This window comes from Calidris pugnax, unplaced genomic scaffold (genome assembly GCF_001431845.1).
Source record: "Calidris pugnax isolate Ruff unplaced genomic scaffold, ASM143184v1 scaffold1, whole genome shotgun sequence".
In the NCBI taxonomy this organism is placed as follows: domain Eukaryota; kingdom Metazoa; phylum Chordata; class Aves; order Charadriiformes; family Scolopacidae; genus Calidris; species Calidris pugnax.
In genome coordinates this window covers 3511646-3525559 of record NW_015090800.1, presented here as the reverse complement: position 1 = coordinate 3525559, position 13914 = coordinate 3511646, and the positions used below count along the sequence as shown (strand labels likewise).

The following is a 13914-nucleotide window of genomic DNA, read 5'->3' as shown; positions in this document are numbered from 1 at the left end:
ATGCTATAGAGATTAGTTTACTGTCTGTGGACTGAATCCTTCTTGCGTTACACATGTGACTAAATCCATGGGGCCCAGTGGCCAGAAAAATAGACCCAGAAAGGCATTAAAATAGTTTAGCCCATTCAGCTGCGAAGTCATCTTACACATATTTTCCCCCTAACCGGTTTTGTGTATAGTATTGTCAAATATGAATCTGCAGAATATCTCCTGGTCTGGATTCCGGTCCCCTTAGAGCAGTCAGCAGTTCTCCTGGAGCTTTTCTTGGTGCTTGGTACAAGCATGTGTTAGGATCTATGTACTGTGCTGTTTGCCTTGGCAATAATTGTTGTATTTATTTTCACGCTTTCTTAATTAGTTTATGTAGCTCATTTGTTTCCAGCATTAGTCTTCATCTGTTCTTTCATTTTTTTAAGCCGTCTGCATAATTTAGAAAGTTATCAATAGTGTGTGATCACTAAAGCAAAACAAACAAACAAAGATAAAACATTATCTAAGCTTACTTTATTTATGGTATTCAAAGACAGTGAAACGTATTGGTCATAATATGTAGATGTAGGATTATCCTTATAGTGAAGTATCAGTTTTAATGTCTAGATAAATAACTGTATACCTATAAACTAAACCCGTGTATCCTACTAGTCCAACTTGATCATCATCAAAGTTTTGAATCCCTTTAAAAGTTATTTTTCAGAACACGGATATTCTATATGTAACTTCTGTTGTACCATTTGAAATGGAAACGGGCTGCGAGGGCTGCCAACTCATCTTTCATGTGCCTTTCCCACTGGTGTGTCTCTCTTTCTGCAGAATCAAGCTTGCACAGCAGAGCGTTTGTGTTCCCTTTTACATGTGGTCCTCGTTAAAAAAAATACAATGAAGTTTAGCTGTGGTGAAATTATTTATTTGATTTTTTTTTTCGACTGGTGCAAAAAGTAAATATGTTTACTGTGTCCCTTTCCATTCAGTGTATTTCCTTTTTTAAGCTCCATTTGTGTTCAACAAGACAGCCTCTTTCTCCAAGATTAACATTTCTTATGATTGTTCCTGACAGAGGATTTACTTTCAGAGGCCCTGCTAAGGATAACCAAAAAAGGGCATGTAGCAAGACAGTTTTGGCAGCTTGCACGAATTTTCGGAGCTTTTTAGGTCTTGGTTTTCTGATGAGTGGCTTCCTGAGCATGCCTAGGGAATGACAGGCATCTCTGCAGGCAGGCTGAACCCACCTTGGCTTGTGCGTAGTCATTGGCTGCCTATTAGAATAAATTGAGGACAATGCATACCGCTGCCTGCCAATTGTAAACATAAGGGATATGTATTCACTTAGCATTGACTTTTGGGAGGGGCCAAGGAAAAGCTGTAGTTTTATTGAATAGAGCTGTGTGTGAGGCTGCTGGTGTGCCTTTCTTGCTCTGTGCTCCTGCCCAAGCAGCCAGTTATTCATTTCCTTCCTACTAGTTGAAAACTTTTTTCAGCCGCAGAGGTAAGGGCTTCAGATACGTTATTTGTTTGGGAATGAGCTGCTCTGACTGCGTTTGCATTACGGCTAGAGATTAAGCAGCATGCGAAACCTAACGAGCCGTGGAAATAGTGCAAAAGTGTCGGATACTCTTTTTCCTCCCCTCCTCTCTTCGTGTGTCGTGTGTCCCCCCCCCTCCTCTCCCCCCCCTCCCCGTTTCTTTCCAGATGTTTGCTGTGAACTAAGGGAGATATCTGTGCGGGGAGGGTGGAGGGGGGTGCATGCTTGTCCACCCCAGCAGACCCTAATGCAGAGGTGTTGGGGGGTGAGAGCCAGGATCTGTGCCGGTCCCACTCCATGTGAGTTCCTGCAGCGGGTTTGTTAGTGGAGAAATAACCTATCTGTTTTTCTTTAGTTTTCCTTTTTTAAAAAAAATAATATTTATTTATTTTTTTTTTAAAAAAGGAATTTCAATGTAAACATTTTCAGTGTGGTAATGGCTGGCGAACTGCTTTTAATTTTTGCAACCTAATCCCTGAGCTTTTTCAGGGCAGCCTGATTGTAAAGGCAGTCTCCCGGCGTAAGTGATACAGATACAGTAAAGCTCTGGTTAATGTAAGTGATCTGATCCTCGCTGGAGCAGATGTCCATCATGGCAGCCTTTCCTAGGAGTATTGTTGACAATAGAACGGCATCCGTTTTTTTTTGTCTCCAGCCTTCAACGTGCGCAGCAGCCTGCTTGCCAGAATGTTTCTTGTGAAAGTTGTCTTTCCTGTTAAAAGGGGGAGAGAAAAAATGCGCTGGGGTGGGACCGCAGCTCTTAAAAGTCTGGGTCTCTCTGTGTGTGTGTGTGTGTGTGTGTGTGTGTCAGTGGGAGCGCTGCCGGGACTCTCCTTCCCAGCTCCTTTTGACATGCTGGGGCAGTTTGAAGGCTTTGTGCGAGGCTGGCTGCTGATAGCAAGATATTCGGCGTAGCAGGGGATTTCTCAGAGAAAGAGCTGGGAACACGAAGGGAGGGATGGAGTTTGCTGCAGATGGGTACTTGGGAGCAGCAGGCGTTGACCAAACTACTAACCTCTGGCCAGACCTGCAGCAATAGAAATGAATTTTCTCATATATCATATATTATTTGGATGAGCGGGCAAGATAACTGTTTTAAAATGACTTTTCAGGGAATATTTATTTTCAGAGGAGTGTTTATTTTCAGAGTATGCAGTTTGTATGCAATTTCGTGTAGCTGAGAAGGCTTCTCTTGCTAAAAGGCATGCAGGACAATAATTTGTGAAAAGAACACATTCCCTCCTTGGCAGCAGTTCAAAGAAAATAAGGAGGGAGAGTGTTTCTTTTGTGAGAACCATGTATTTATTATAATTTGTCTATTTTAGATACCATACTGTGAATGATTGTGCTTGTATGATTTGCAACCAAAGAACCCTGGGTCCCTACCTCCATTCTTTCTCTGTCTCATTAAAAGTAGCAGTGGGTTCTCTGTGAGCATATGCATCTGCAGACAAATTTCATACCTTTTTCTCCTGCCATTGACAGACAAAATAAGATCCTAAACCAACATACACCAAAACCAATTAAAGGGACTGTTCTAACATAAATTGCAAATGTAGCAGTGCTTTAAGGAAGTAAGTGGTCCGATTGCTTAATTAAATTACCTCTAAGGTAAAGTGAATCTGACCTATTCCCAACATATTTGAAGAAAGTACAGGTTTGCCTTTCTTTGGGAGGCTTTCTGATAGGCAGGTATCTTAGTCAGTGAAGCCTGCACGCCTTAATGTAATACCTAAACCAGGAGGGCAGAGAAGAACCACCGGATAAGATGCCTCTCTGAACAAGATGCCAAATTGAAATAACTTGTATTTCCTGAAAACTCCTCTTTGTTGCAGCATGTCAATGACAAGAGGATCAATTCCCCAGCCGTCATTCACAGGATTAGTCTTGGTGAAATCAATACTGTCATTAGCGGATGCAGGACCTGACGCAAGGGGAGTCCTGTGTACTCTGAATGTGCTTTGACAGTGAGTGATGTAAGCATGTATTAGGAGAATAAGGGATTTTCCACAATTGCTGCTTCCTATGCTCTCAGCATTATTCTGACATGAAGCAGCCTGAGAAAGGGGTAGCCTCCCTTGTGCTTTTACTTCTTGTCCCACACTGATACACAATACAACAGTGACACTGAAAGCTAGGAGATCTGACAGGAAAGGGGGGGCTGTAAGGTCTTCTGGCTGGCATTCGAGAGAAAGTTGAAGTGCATTAAGATGGGAAGATTGTGGAAGTCTCCTTCATGGGGCCATGTGTGGCGTGGAGGCAATGCTGGTCAGCATCTGTCCGGACCCACATGGGGTTAGGGCTCGGCACTACTGGTTCCAAGTGGACTAGAAAAGGAAAGCAAGGCTTTTTTGCTGGCTGCCTTCTGGGACATAATTTCTGTCATTGAAGAGAAAGATGCCAGGGAGGATCTACCAAGACCCTGGCTAGAAGTTCTCCTCCTTTCACCCTTCCCTGTGGGTGGCTGGAGTGGCCCAGCCTACAGGGGTGCTTTTTTCACTGCAGAAAATTAAGGGCCTGCAGGACTTCCTTCCTGCGGGACAAATAAGATTTGAATGCCCTGGGACTGTTTTAAAATACTCTGTTTTCTCACTAGTTGCTTACATGAGACCTATTCTGCTGGCTGCCTGAGTTTTCATTTGTATGAAAGATCCGGTGGAGCTGTTAACCCCTCCTGTACCACCAAGGGTACAACTTGGTGATGTTTGATCGCCGTGTGTGTGAGCAAAGAGGGACAGGAAACCATATATGCCTAAGAAAGAGAGAGCCAAGAGGGCAGCATTAGCTGTCCATCTGCAGAGCTTGTCTGGACTCTACCGGCTAGTGCAGAAAGCACCAAAAAAGGTAACGGGGCAGAATGGGAAGCTCAGTCCTGTGAACCTTTCCTTGTCTTTGAGAGGAGCTTTATGGGGAGTCTGCAGGATTGGGCTCCAGGTGTACAAAGCCTGAGGCGGCCAGGCCTGCGACTGCAAAGAGTGGGAGTCTATCTTCAAAGCAAGCTTTCATTCTTTAAAAATTGTCTCTTCTTAGTAACTACCCCCCCTGGCAGCTTTGTAACAAAAAAGCCTCTTCCTTACTAGAGCTCTCACCTTGAGAAATGTGCGTGTGCAGGGGCTGGTTTGCTGGGTTTGTTCATAGACCCTGGGTGGTTTAAAACCCCCATGACCTGGTGAGAATGGGCTTTGGGGGCATCTGTACGGGGAGCAAGGCACCAACCTACATGCTGGTACTTACTCTGTTGGTGCTGGTGTTTGCTGGGAAGCTGTAGCGTGCCTCCAAACCGTCTGTCGAGGATTTGGCTGAGGCTGAAATTTGACTCAAAGGCATCTGAAGATCAGATTAGATCTGACCTTTCCTGGATGAAACACGGAGGTCATAGGACGGTTGAACTATGTAACAATTTCTTTTTTGCTTTTCCTGATGCTTTTGTACAGTTCAGCTGGCCCAGCGGGGAAGGACGCTCAGTACATTGTAATTTGGGATCCCTCCCACCCCTGGGGGAGCTTGCTCCTACTTTTCTTGAAACAGATTTGATTAACCAAGAAGGTCAGGGCATGTAACACCGTTACTTAGTCTCTAGCCCTGGTATGTTAGCTGTTAAGGTTTACATCCTGCATTAGAAAGTGCTTCTTTTCATGTGTGGGTTTTTTTTTTTTTCCCCCTTTGGAGCTCTGTTTAGTGCTGATAAAGGGTGCAGGGCAGGCAGCCTGGCTGCCAAGCAGATACCGGCATTAGCAGCATGGTCCCCACCATGTCCCTCTCCCCCGAGCACCACTGGCTGCCCCTGGGAGGAATGCAGCCTTCTGGACTTTCTCACTTGCAAACCTCCTGGCTTCTGCTTATGTCTTGCAGCAGCTGCTGTGCATCCAGCTACAGCGGTGCCCAGGTCTGCTGGGCTCCCCAGAGGTGAGGTGGGTGGGCTATGAGCTGAGGTACCACCTCCTCCACCTATGGTCAGGAACCACCAGTGCTAACTGATGCCTCTTTCCTGCTCCCTGCCCCTTGAGAGGGAAAAATTCAGTCCATGAAGCATAGGGCCACCTCCTGATCAGAAGATCCTGCCTATAGTTTATGGGTCTTTGGGTTGAAGCCAGGAAGAAGTGTCCTGCTGGGTGAGAGCAAATAACTGAGGAAGCAGGGGGAAGAGAGAATGGAAAGAAGCAGCCGTATCTGAAGCCACTGGAGTAATTTCTCCTTTGAATTTTTTCCTGTGGTCATAAATACCTGGTGAGTCACTTAATGGCTGCGTGTCTGTTTCTGTATCTTCAAGTAAAGGATAATCCATGCCTTTCTGTATTTAGCCCATGGGGCTGCTGGGGCTTAAATCATTATTGTTTATAAAGAATTTGTAATGCCAAAATGCCAAGTTTAAGCACTGGCTAAAACCTTACTTTTGACTATTTGCCAGCAAGACGATACGCTTTTTTTTTTTATTTGTTCACACAGATACATACTCTACTAGAAATTAACTTTTTCTAGATTGTGGGCTTAAAACCACTGAAGCCCAATGAATGTGGTGGAAGATGGAGCAGGCTCCATAGTGACACTGAGCTTATGTGGAGGGAACATCATGGGTGCTTGTGGATTTAACTGGGCTTGCTGCATCTGAGGCAGAGCCTTCCTGTGAAGCTGTTGTGCATATATCAAAAAACACAGGATGACAGCTTTTTACTTACAGACCCGCCATAGTGTCATAAGCTTGGAAGAGAAACTACTGAGCAAGCTGCTGAACCTTATCTGCTTGTCCAGTTTCATGTTGATGGGAGCACTTGAAATTGTAAGTCCTGGGGCCGGGCCAGGCTGCAGTGGGGAAAATATTAGGGAAAGATTGCAGGCAATGGAAACAACATTACATGTTTCCACACCCTCTTGTGTACAGAATACAAATAAAGAGCATTTCCCTTGGGACTTGCTGTGGAGGGTGTGAAACAAAGTGGAACCCACCCGTTTGCACGTTTTCTGGTTTATGTCCTTAAATGGCAAAAAAAAAAATCTTTGGAATTTAGCTCATAGAAGGGTTATAAATAGATTTGTGGAGATAAAGTTTTGCTGTAAATGCTCTGGTTTTGGATCTATTTAGAAAAGTAACTGTAGGCCAACAAATATGAAAAGGGGGATGTTGCTAAATGCAGGAAGAAAATTGCATTGCACGTAGTGCAATGTGCACACGTATACGTGCATGTGTGTGCACACACAGCCCTCTCCACTTGCTCTGACCCTCCCATTCTTCCTTCAAGGATGTGGAGATCTAAGGGGTATGGAAATTGCTGCGTGCGCTTTTAAAAAGTTAAATAACTTGGAGTGAGGAAGAACTAGCATTCATGATTCATCAAATTGCGAAGGGAGCCTGAACCTATGACAGCTCTGTAAACAAAGGTCCTGAGATTTGTTGGCAGCTTGTTTTATGTCTTTCTCCAAAGCAGCTGGCTCCGGCTAGGGAGAAGCTGTGTGAGGCTGGATGAACCCTTGCGGAGTGAGTGCAGGAGCAGTGATCATTGTGCTCCCTCAGAAGTCAAGGTTCGGTCCTGCAGACTCGTGCCAGTTGGATTCCAGTCATCATCAAAGGCAGCTCTGCTCAAGTGAAGGAGTCTGTGATCAGGCTCTTGTTTGTTTCTTATTTGCAAGGCTTTGATGTTCCCGTTGTCTTTCTGTGACTGCCACAGGGCATGTTACTACCCTTTTCCCACTTCATTCTTTTCTTTGACAGTGAGCTCCCTAATGGTGAAATGGTCCTCCTCCCTTCCCAATTTTTTTTATGTTTTTTTTTTTTTAGCCACAGCATTCACCCCAGTAAAATCTCTCTCTCATCCCAGAAGCAAAGGCAGGACATTTTTAATTCCTTACCTTTTTAGAGAACCTAGCAGTGCTTGTTTAATAGCCCAGATCATCACCTCCTCATACCAGCACTTGTTCCAAGTACAATTTCTGCTCAGTCTTCTGGTATCAGCTGCAGATGGAGCAAAGGCTAAGGACTTTCTGTCTGCATCTTCCTAATGACCTAGTGATAACCTGCTTTCTCTCAGCAGCTTCAGAAGCCATTGAGCCAAGGGAGAATTTGGCTTTTCTCCGGCCTAGTTAAAGCTCGTAGGTTTGGAAAAGAAATTCCTAGAGTTTGGCTGCAACGTGTAGAAATGGGAACGGGTTGGTTTATCTCTGAGATCCGGGGAGGAGTTTGGTCAGGTCTCATTTACCCACGTAGCTTAACCTGTTGGTGCTGTAGGATGCCTCTAGTCAGCATCCTTCATGGGGGGCTTTGGAGTTCTGCACCCCTGGGTCCTCAGAGAGGAGAGAGTTTGCTTTGTTTTATGGCTTTGGGAACAGCTTAGCCCCATACACAGAGCCCCACCCCTGCTATGAAAATGAGGGGTTTCATTCAGATGTCTGATAAGCCACAGCTGTTGCTTTGCCACTTCAAACAAAACTTGGATTATAAAGACTGAAGTGCAGCATTTTAATTGCTGTAAATACGAATAAGAGTGTTTAGGCAATCCAGATGATACTGAGCCAAGCATTTCTGCGGCTAATGTATATTGCACTGACAAAAGCAGGCCAGCTGAGAATTTCCCTACCGCTATTCCCAGTAACTTAAACACCAATTGTCTGTTTTCTGCTGCATTGGTGTAAATGAGGGAGAAGTTTTAAACCGGGGCATCAGTTGGCCTGAATCTGATCTTGCTTTCAGCAACTGTACGGTGATGTAAACCGTATTGTTAGTTAAAAAAAAATAAAAATCATTTGGTCTGATCTCAGTTATCTTAGTGGAGATCTGTTTGATTTCCTTGGGTTACTGAGAATTCACAGTGGGCTGCTTGCTATCAGAAGCCTGCCCTTTTTGTTTGGCTTTCTACACATCCCCTAAAGGACGACGGCAGCAGGAAATTGGGTCAAAATCCCAGTAACAAGCATTCGCTGGGAAATGATATTTCATACAAGAGAGGGCACTGCAAAACCAGAAAGCCAGTAAAATTCCACTGCTCGTTTGCTCCCTGGTGATTAAAAGGCCCTGCCATATATGGGAAAGGTCTGAGCTTCATTCACTCCAACCACAATAGTAAATGGCTTATTCACTGGACACAGTATGCAATCAAGGAGCAGTGCCTTGTCACAATAAAAAGGAAAAGCAGCAACTTTTGCTTGCAGTTTGTTTGCAATTTTCTCCGCTGCGTGTTATTAAAAGCTCTGCAACTATTTTTTTCTTTTGTTCCTTTATTTAGATCCCTGTAAACTGCAGTTTGGTTTGCCACTTAACCCTCCCCCCATAAAACCAGACACACCAGCCTATTTCCTCCCCTTCCCCCTATACAACCCAAACAAGAAAAAGACATTTCCTCTACCGGTCCATATAAAAGTAGCTCCTCTGTCTTCGCTGCATCTATTGTGGATTTATGTGACTAAAGGCTGGGCTTAGCTGACAAAAATCTGATTCTCACCCAGGTATAAAGCACTAACTTTAACAAAAGCAATGTTTAAATGCCAGTATTTCAGACACAGTGATGGGACCACAGGAGCGAAGCAAATAGCAAATGTGGGTGTGTGTATGATTAGGGATGAGTTTTGGGGAAGGAAGGGAGCAGTGTGCTTTGGATGGGAGGTGCAGAAGGGGTCCCCAGTGCTCCACACACCCTTCAGGGATCTTTTTTTTGCACCCCATCAGTTTCTGCAGTGAAACCCTACACAGAGAACATTAAGGGACAAAGTCATTGGAGCACACTTGTGTTTACATTCTTGCTTTTCAGTTTATTTTGTTTAGGGATCAGTACTCTCCCTGCAATCAAAATCATGGCAATGAAGTAGTTGGTCTAGTTGCATTTTATTTCATAAGGAGACAGTTAAGTGACTGTAGCAATGGAGATACATAAGGTCCTCTGCTTGCTGGAGATTTTCAGGAGTTTTTATTGTTTGTTTGTGTTACATTGAGTACATTAGAAATATGATGTTTGTGTCATATTAATAGATCTAGAGATTATGTCTGGGATCCTACCCCTATGCAATTATGATGAAACCCCACATCTCTGTGGCCAGAAGGGCCCATTGATCAGTCTGATCTCCCAGACGATATGCATCATTGCACACCACCCATTAACTCGTGTTCTGAGGCCACGTAAGCTGACACAGGTTAAATGGATGTTGTAGTCGGCCACAGGACAGGTTGGCTGGATTTGAAGCTGGACTCCTGCTCCTCCAAAATGTTGTTGTGCCTCCCAGGAAGGACCACAGCTGTGTGACAGCAGAGGTGTGGCTCAGCTCCTATGTTCAGACACATCTGTGTGCCTCTACGATTTTCAAAAAATGTAACTGGTAATATGAATTTTTTGTCCATGTGAAGAAAGCAGAGTTTCTTGCAGGTGATCTGGCATAGGGTGATAACAAATTTACCATGGCAGGTTAGGGTAGCTATTGACTGGCAGCCTTCAAGTGGTTTTGCTTCTCAGTAGCAGAGAATTGTTTTTGAGATGTGGTCCTATTTCTGTTCCTAGTGTTAAAGAAAACTGACTTGTGCGTTTGATAGTGCTTTATGTCCAATACCTCTCTTCAATGCAAAGAAGTGGGTTTGGCTTTTTTAATTATTATTTTGCTAAAGGTGAAACTGGATTGCTTAACTGCATCTGAAAGGTCAAGATCATTCAAGTCAAAGAGAGGGAGGATGTAAATTAGGCCTCCTTTGAGATGTTGCTGCTTTTCATCCCTGGGCAGCAGTTCTTCTGAGGAGATGTCATTTGACCGTTACCATGAAGTTGTGCTAAGACTGGTGGCCATGAGGAACCCTAATGTTTGCAAAAGAAGCTGTGTTGGATTGTGATAGCTGGGTGATGCAACAGTAACACATGTGAATGATTCTTTTCCAGCTCTTGGAATGATCGGGGAAAGACAAACTGGAGACCAAAATAACTCTATATATCTAATCTGCGTCTTATTTCTCCATCCAGAATTTGTATTATGAAAAACCTTGCAGTATATCAGCTTCTTAAATGGCATCTGGAGCCTCTGGATGAAGTCCTTGAATAATAAGCACATTGGATGCAAAAAGTATTATTGCATGGTTGAAAAAATTACTGATTTTATTTTTACCATCTTCAGTCTTCCTGAGTCCAAATGGAATATGTGAGATTTCTTTGTTTTAATTTTTCCTCTTAAAAGAGGAAAGTATAAATGATGCATGCTAGGGAGACATTTTTCCCTGGCTCTCCCTTCCTTTAAGTGATTTTTGGCCAAGCTTGGTGTTTGTGCAATCTCGTTCTGGCTACCTGGAGGGAAGCTTGGCAGAAGTTGTTCTTGTTCAAGTCTGCTGTTCTGCGCTGGCCATGAATGGGAGTTTCCCTCCCCTTAGTTTGTTGGGGTCCTTCAGTGAAGGCTGTCAAGGTCACCATTTTAGAAGATAGGTTTTTTGATTTGCATTAATCTTTTTTAGAACAACACCCTTCCCTTTGGTCCTGTTAGTGAACTGTCTTAGAGGTGCAGTCCATTGTCTAACAAAGGACTTAGATGGTCAGTAAAGATGTTTATTGCTTCACCTATCAAACCAAAAAAGTAGTGTGTGGTTCCTGGGCCACCTGCCCTAACAACCTAATAGCTTTTCCAAAATAGACATGATTGTTATTTTTTTCTTTTTCTGTTCACTATCTTCTGTAGTAGATGTGAACTCTTGGAGTCAATATATACCAAAATTAATATTAGCAAAAAGGGAGAGTGTAATGGTGTGATTGCCTTCTGTGTCAGAGTATGTGATAAAGATCAGTTCATCTTGGTAAAAAATGAAAGGAATTTACAGTATATGTAGGAAATATGTTTCATTATAAATGAACAGATTGAAGTGGTGACAGACCATGAATCTGACTTATATGACAAATAGAGTTATACAGTCCTGAAAGCCTGCAGACTGGTGTGATGAACTGGAAAACACATTATAATCTGAGTAGGTTATTTCTGTCTCTCCTGTGACCCTTCAAGGCAATGGAAAGGCACTGATGGAAAGGCTGTTGGCATTAGCAGGCATAGAACCAGCTTCATCGATCTTGGTTCAGTGCTTACAGGTCACTGAGGCTGAATTTAAATCTTTACATTCCAGGTTTTTCTCGATTTAGAATTAAATACCAGAAGCTATAGGCATTAAAAAAAAAAAAACCAAAACCAACACCAAACACCCCCCACTTCCCCCAAAGCAAACACAAAACTAAAAACGAAAACCTGGGAAAGACATATTAGGTCATCTTGTCCCTTGCCTCTAGGCAGTGCAGGATGATTCCCTGAAGTATATTCACACGTGTTTTGTCCATAAACACCTCTGTTTATTAACAAAATACAATAAGCTGCAGTTTTTCAGTGAGGATTGGGATAGTTTGCTGCACTTTCTAGTTTTTAGCAGGGGGAAATAGCTATCATTCTAAAATGTGTTTCTTGGCCCATGGATATTGCTCATGTGAATTCAAGCAAAAAAACCCCTAATGAATGGAAACTTGTAGAAGAGTTAACGGCAGCTGGTTTTATTATGGACCATGGCTCTGACATGATCTCACGCTAGTTTAATACAAGTGTTACCTCACTGACTTCAATGGAACTGCTTTTCATTTGCAAGGGAGTAAATGAGGCTAAAATCAGACAGAGACCTAGGGAGACGCTCTAGGAGAGGGTTTTAGTTTGGGGAATGTGCTTTACATACATATAAAATATATGGGCATATCTGCATGTTGTAGTAAATCTGTCAGGCCACCTGGGAGAAAGGGCCAGATTCTGCTTTGAATAGCACCTGTGTAAATCCAAAATGAACTGTAGGGGTAATGTGCAGGGAGGGCTAGAGAGGCATGTCATTTTTCTGAGAAAGGACCTAATAATTTCTTTCTTGTTGGATTTCTGATGTTTCCTTGGTGAGACGGTTCAGAAATACGACAGAGTAAGACTGTTCTGCAGGGAGCTTCAGACTTTTTACTTCTTAATTTCAACCATATCAAATTAAAAGAGAGGTTGCGATGACTATTGTGAAGCCAGCTCAGACAAAAGCACCACATGTGCAGATGTTCTGCCTTGAAACTATCAAAGCAAGCAGTGAAATAAGAACCATGTATTTCTGGAGTCAAACCCCTCTTCAGAATTGTGCAATATTGCATCCTCCTTCAAGCAGCCTTCAGTTTAGCTGAATCTTGCCAAACTGTAGGGAGGCGCCTGAGCTCTATTAGAAGTGTAGCTTTGGTCTCAAAGAGGGAGAAGAGCTTTAAAACTTCTTGAAGTCCAGCAGAGGTGTTCCTTTACAAGCAGGATACTTGGGTGCTACAGCAACAGCCAACAGCTGTGAGATGGGCTTTGCCGTTGCTCTGTGTATGAGGACACACAGTTGAAGACATGGCAGGTGATGAATAAGAGTGAAGAAAAGCTGGGGAGAGAGGTTTTGTCGTCTTGGTTTCTTGCTTCTTGTGTTTAGGTCATCATCAGGCACGTCTGGAACCAGAGTCTGCAGCCTCTTCAGCGTGAGCTTTGATATGTTGTGTTTTAGGGTTAGAGTTTAACACAGCTCCCCTGATTTTAGCAGGATTTCCCATGAGTTTAAACACCAGTTTCAGATGCTTTTTGCTTTGCTCAGTCTTTGAAATGGGGATGTTTACAGGTGCGTGGAGTGAAGGTTCATTGTAATGTGGTTTTGCAGTGTGGTGCTGTGCACTCCCACTGACGGAGGGAAAACATTTTAAGACTACAGAGTTGTGTAGTGTTAACTTTAATTTTTACTTTACTTGAGGTCTTGAAGGAAAGCAGAATGGTGGTAATTAAGGTTGAGCTGTAGGCCAAAGTCAAGGCGGGGAAGGCAGTAAAGTATGGGGAATGTTTTAAATGGCCCTATCTGGTTGTTTAAAAGGAAGCTTTTATGGAGTGGGGATAAGAGTCTCTTCTCAATCTATTATAGGGTTCTCAGTGTTCACTATGTGAGCCAAAGCTAATTACATTGTCCACAGAAAAAGTGCAGCAGAAGCTAGCGTCCCTGCGGTTCGTACAACTGCTAATTATTCCCAGTGGGCATGTAGAAATGTATTCTTACAGAACTGGTCTGAGATCACCAACTTGGTTCATGTAGGATGCTGTTCTGCCATCAGACCAAAACGACTTCTGCTGGCTGCAGTGCTTTGTCGATTCACAGTAGTAAGCATGAAATAGAGGCCTTATTGCCCAGAGGATTTGTGATGAGATTTTTTAGTCCTCTCTGGATCTTCCTCCTAAGCAACTTAAATGCTTGCTGAGAGACAAACTTTGATGGGACAGCTCTTGTTTAAATGCAGCACAGAAAAGTTTTCTCCTACTTATTTCCCACATGCTTCTGCCCTGAACCCACCTCCCTACCCTCCATTCCTATTTTAATGCTGTCTTTAGCTGAACAGAGCTTCCCAAATTCAATCCAAACTGTATATGCCAAA

The 13914-nt window shown here is 43.3% G+C and overlaps 1 protein-coding gene across 5 annotated transcripts in view; it reads left to right on the top strand.

The window, feature by feature from the left end:
* Nucleotides 1-1255: 1255 nt before the first annotated feature.
* Nucleotides 1256-13914, top strand: part of CALD1 (caldesmon 1) — a 202730-nt gene continuing 190071 nt past the window's right edge. For 2 of the 5 annotated variants that reach the window (XM_014937451.1, XM_014937452.1), the window contains exon 1: nucleotides 1256-1483. The gene's annotated coding sequence lies outside the window, so the exon portion shown is untranslated. The remainder of the gene's footprint in view (nucleotides 1484-13914) is intronic. The other 3 variants (XM_014937454.1, XM_014937456.1, XM_014937457.1) reach the window with 3 other exon arrangements.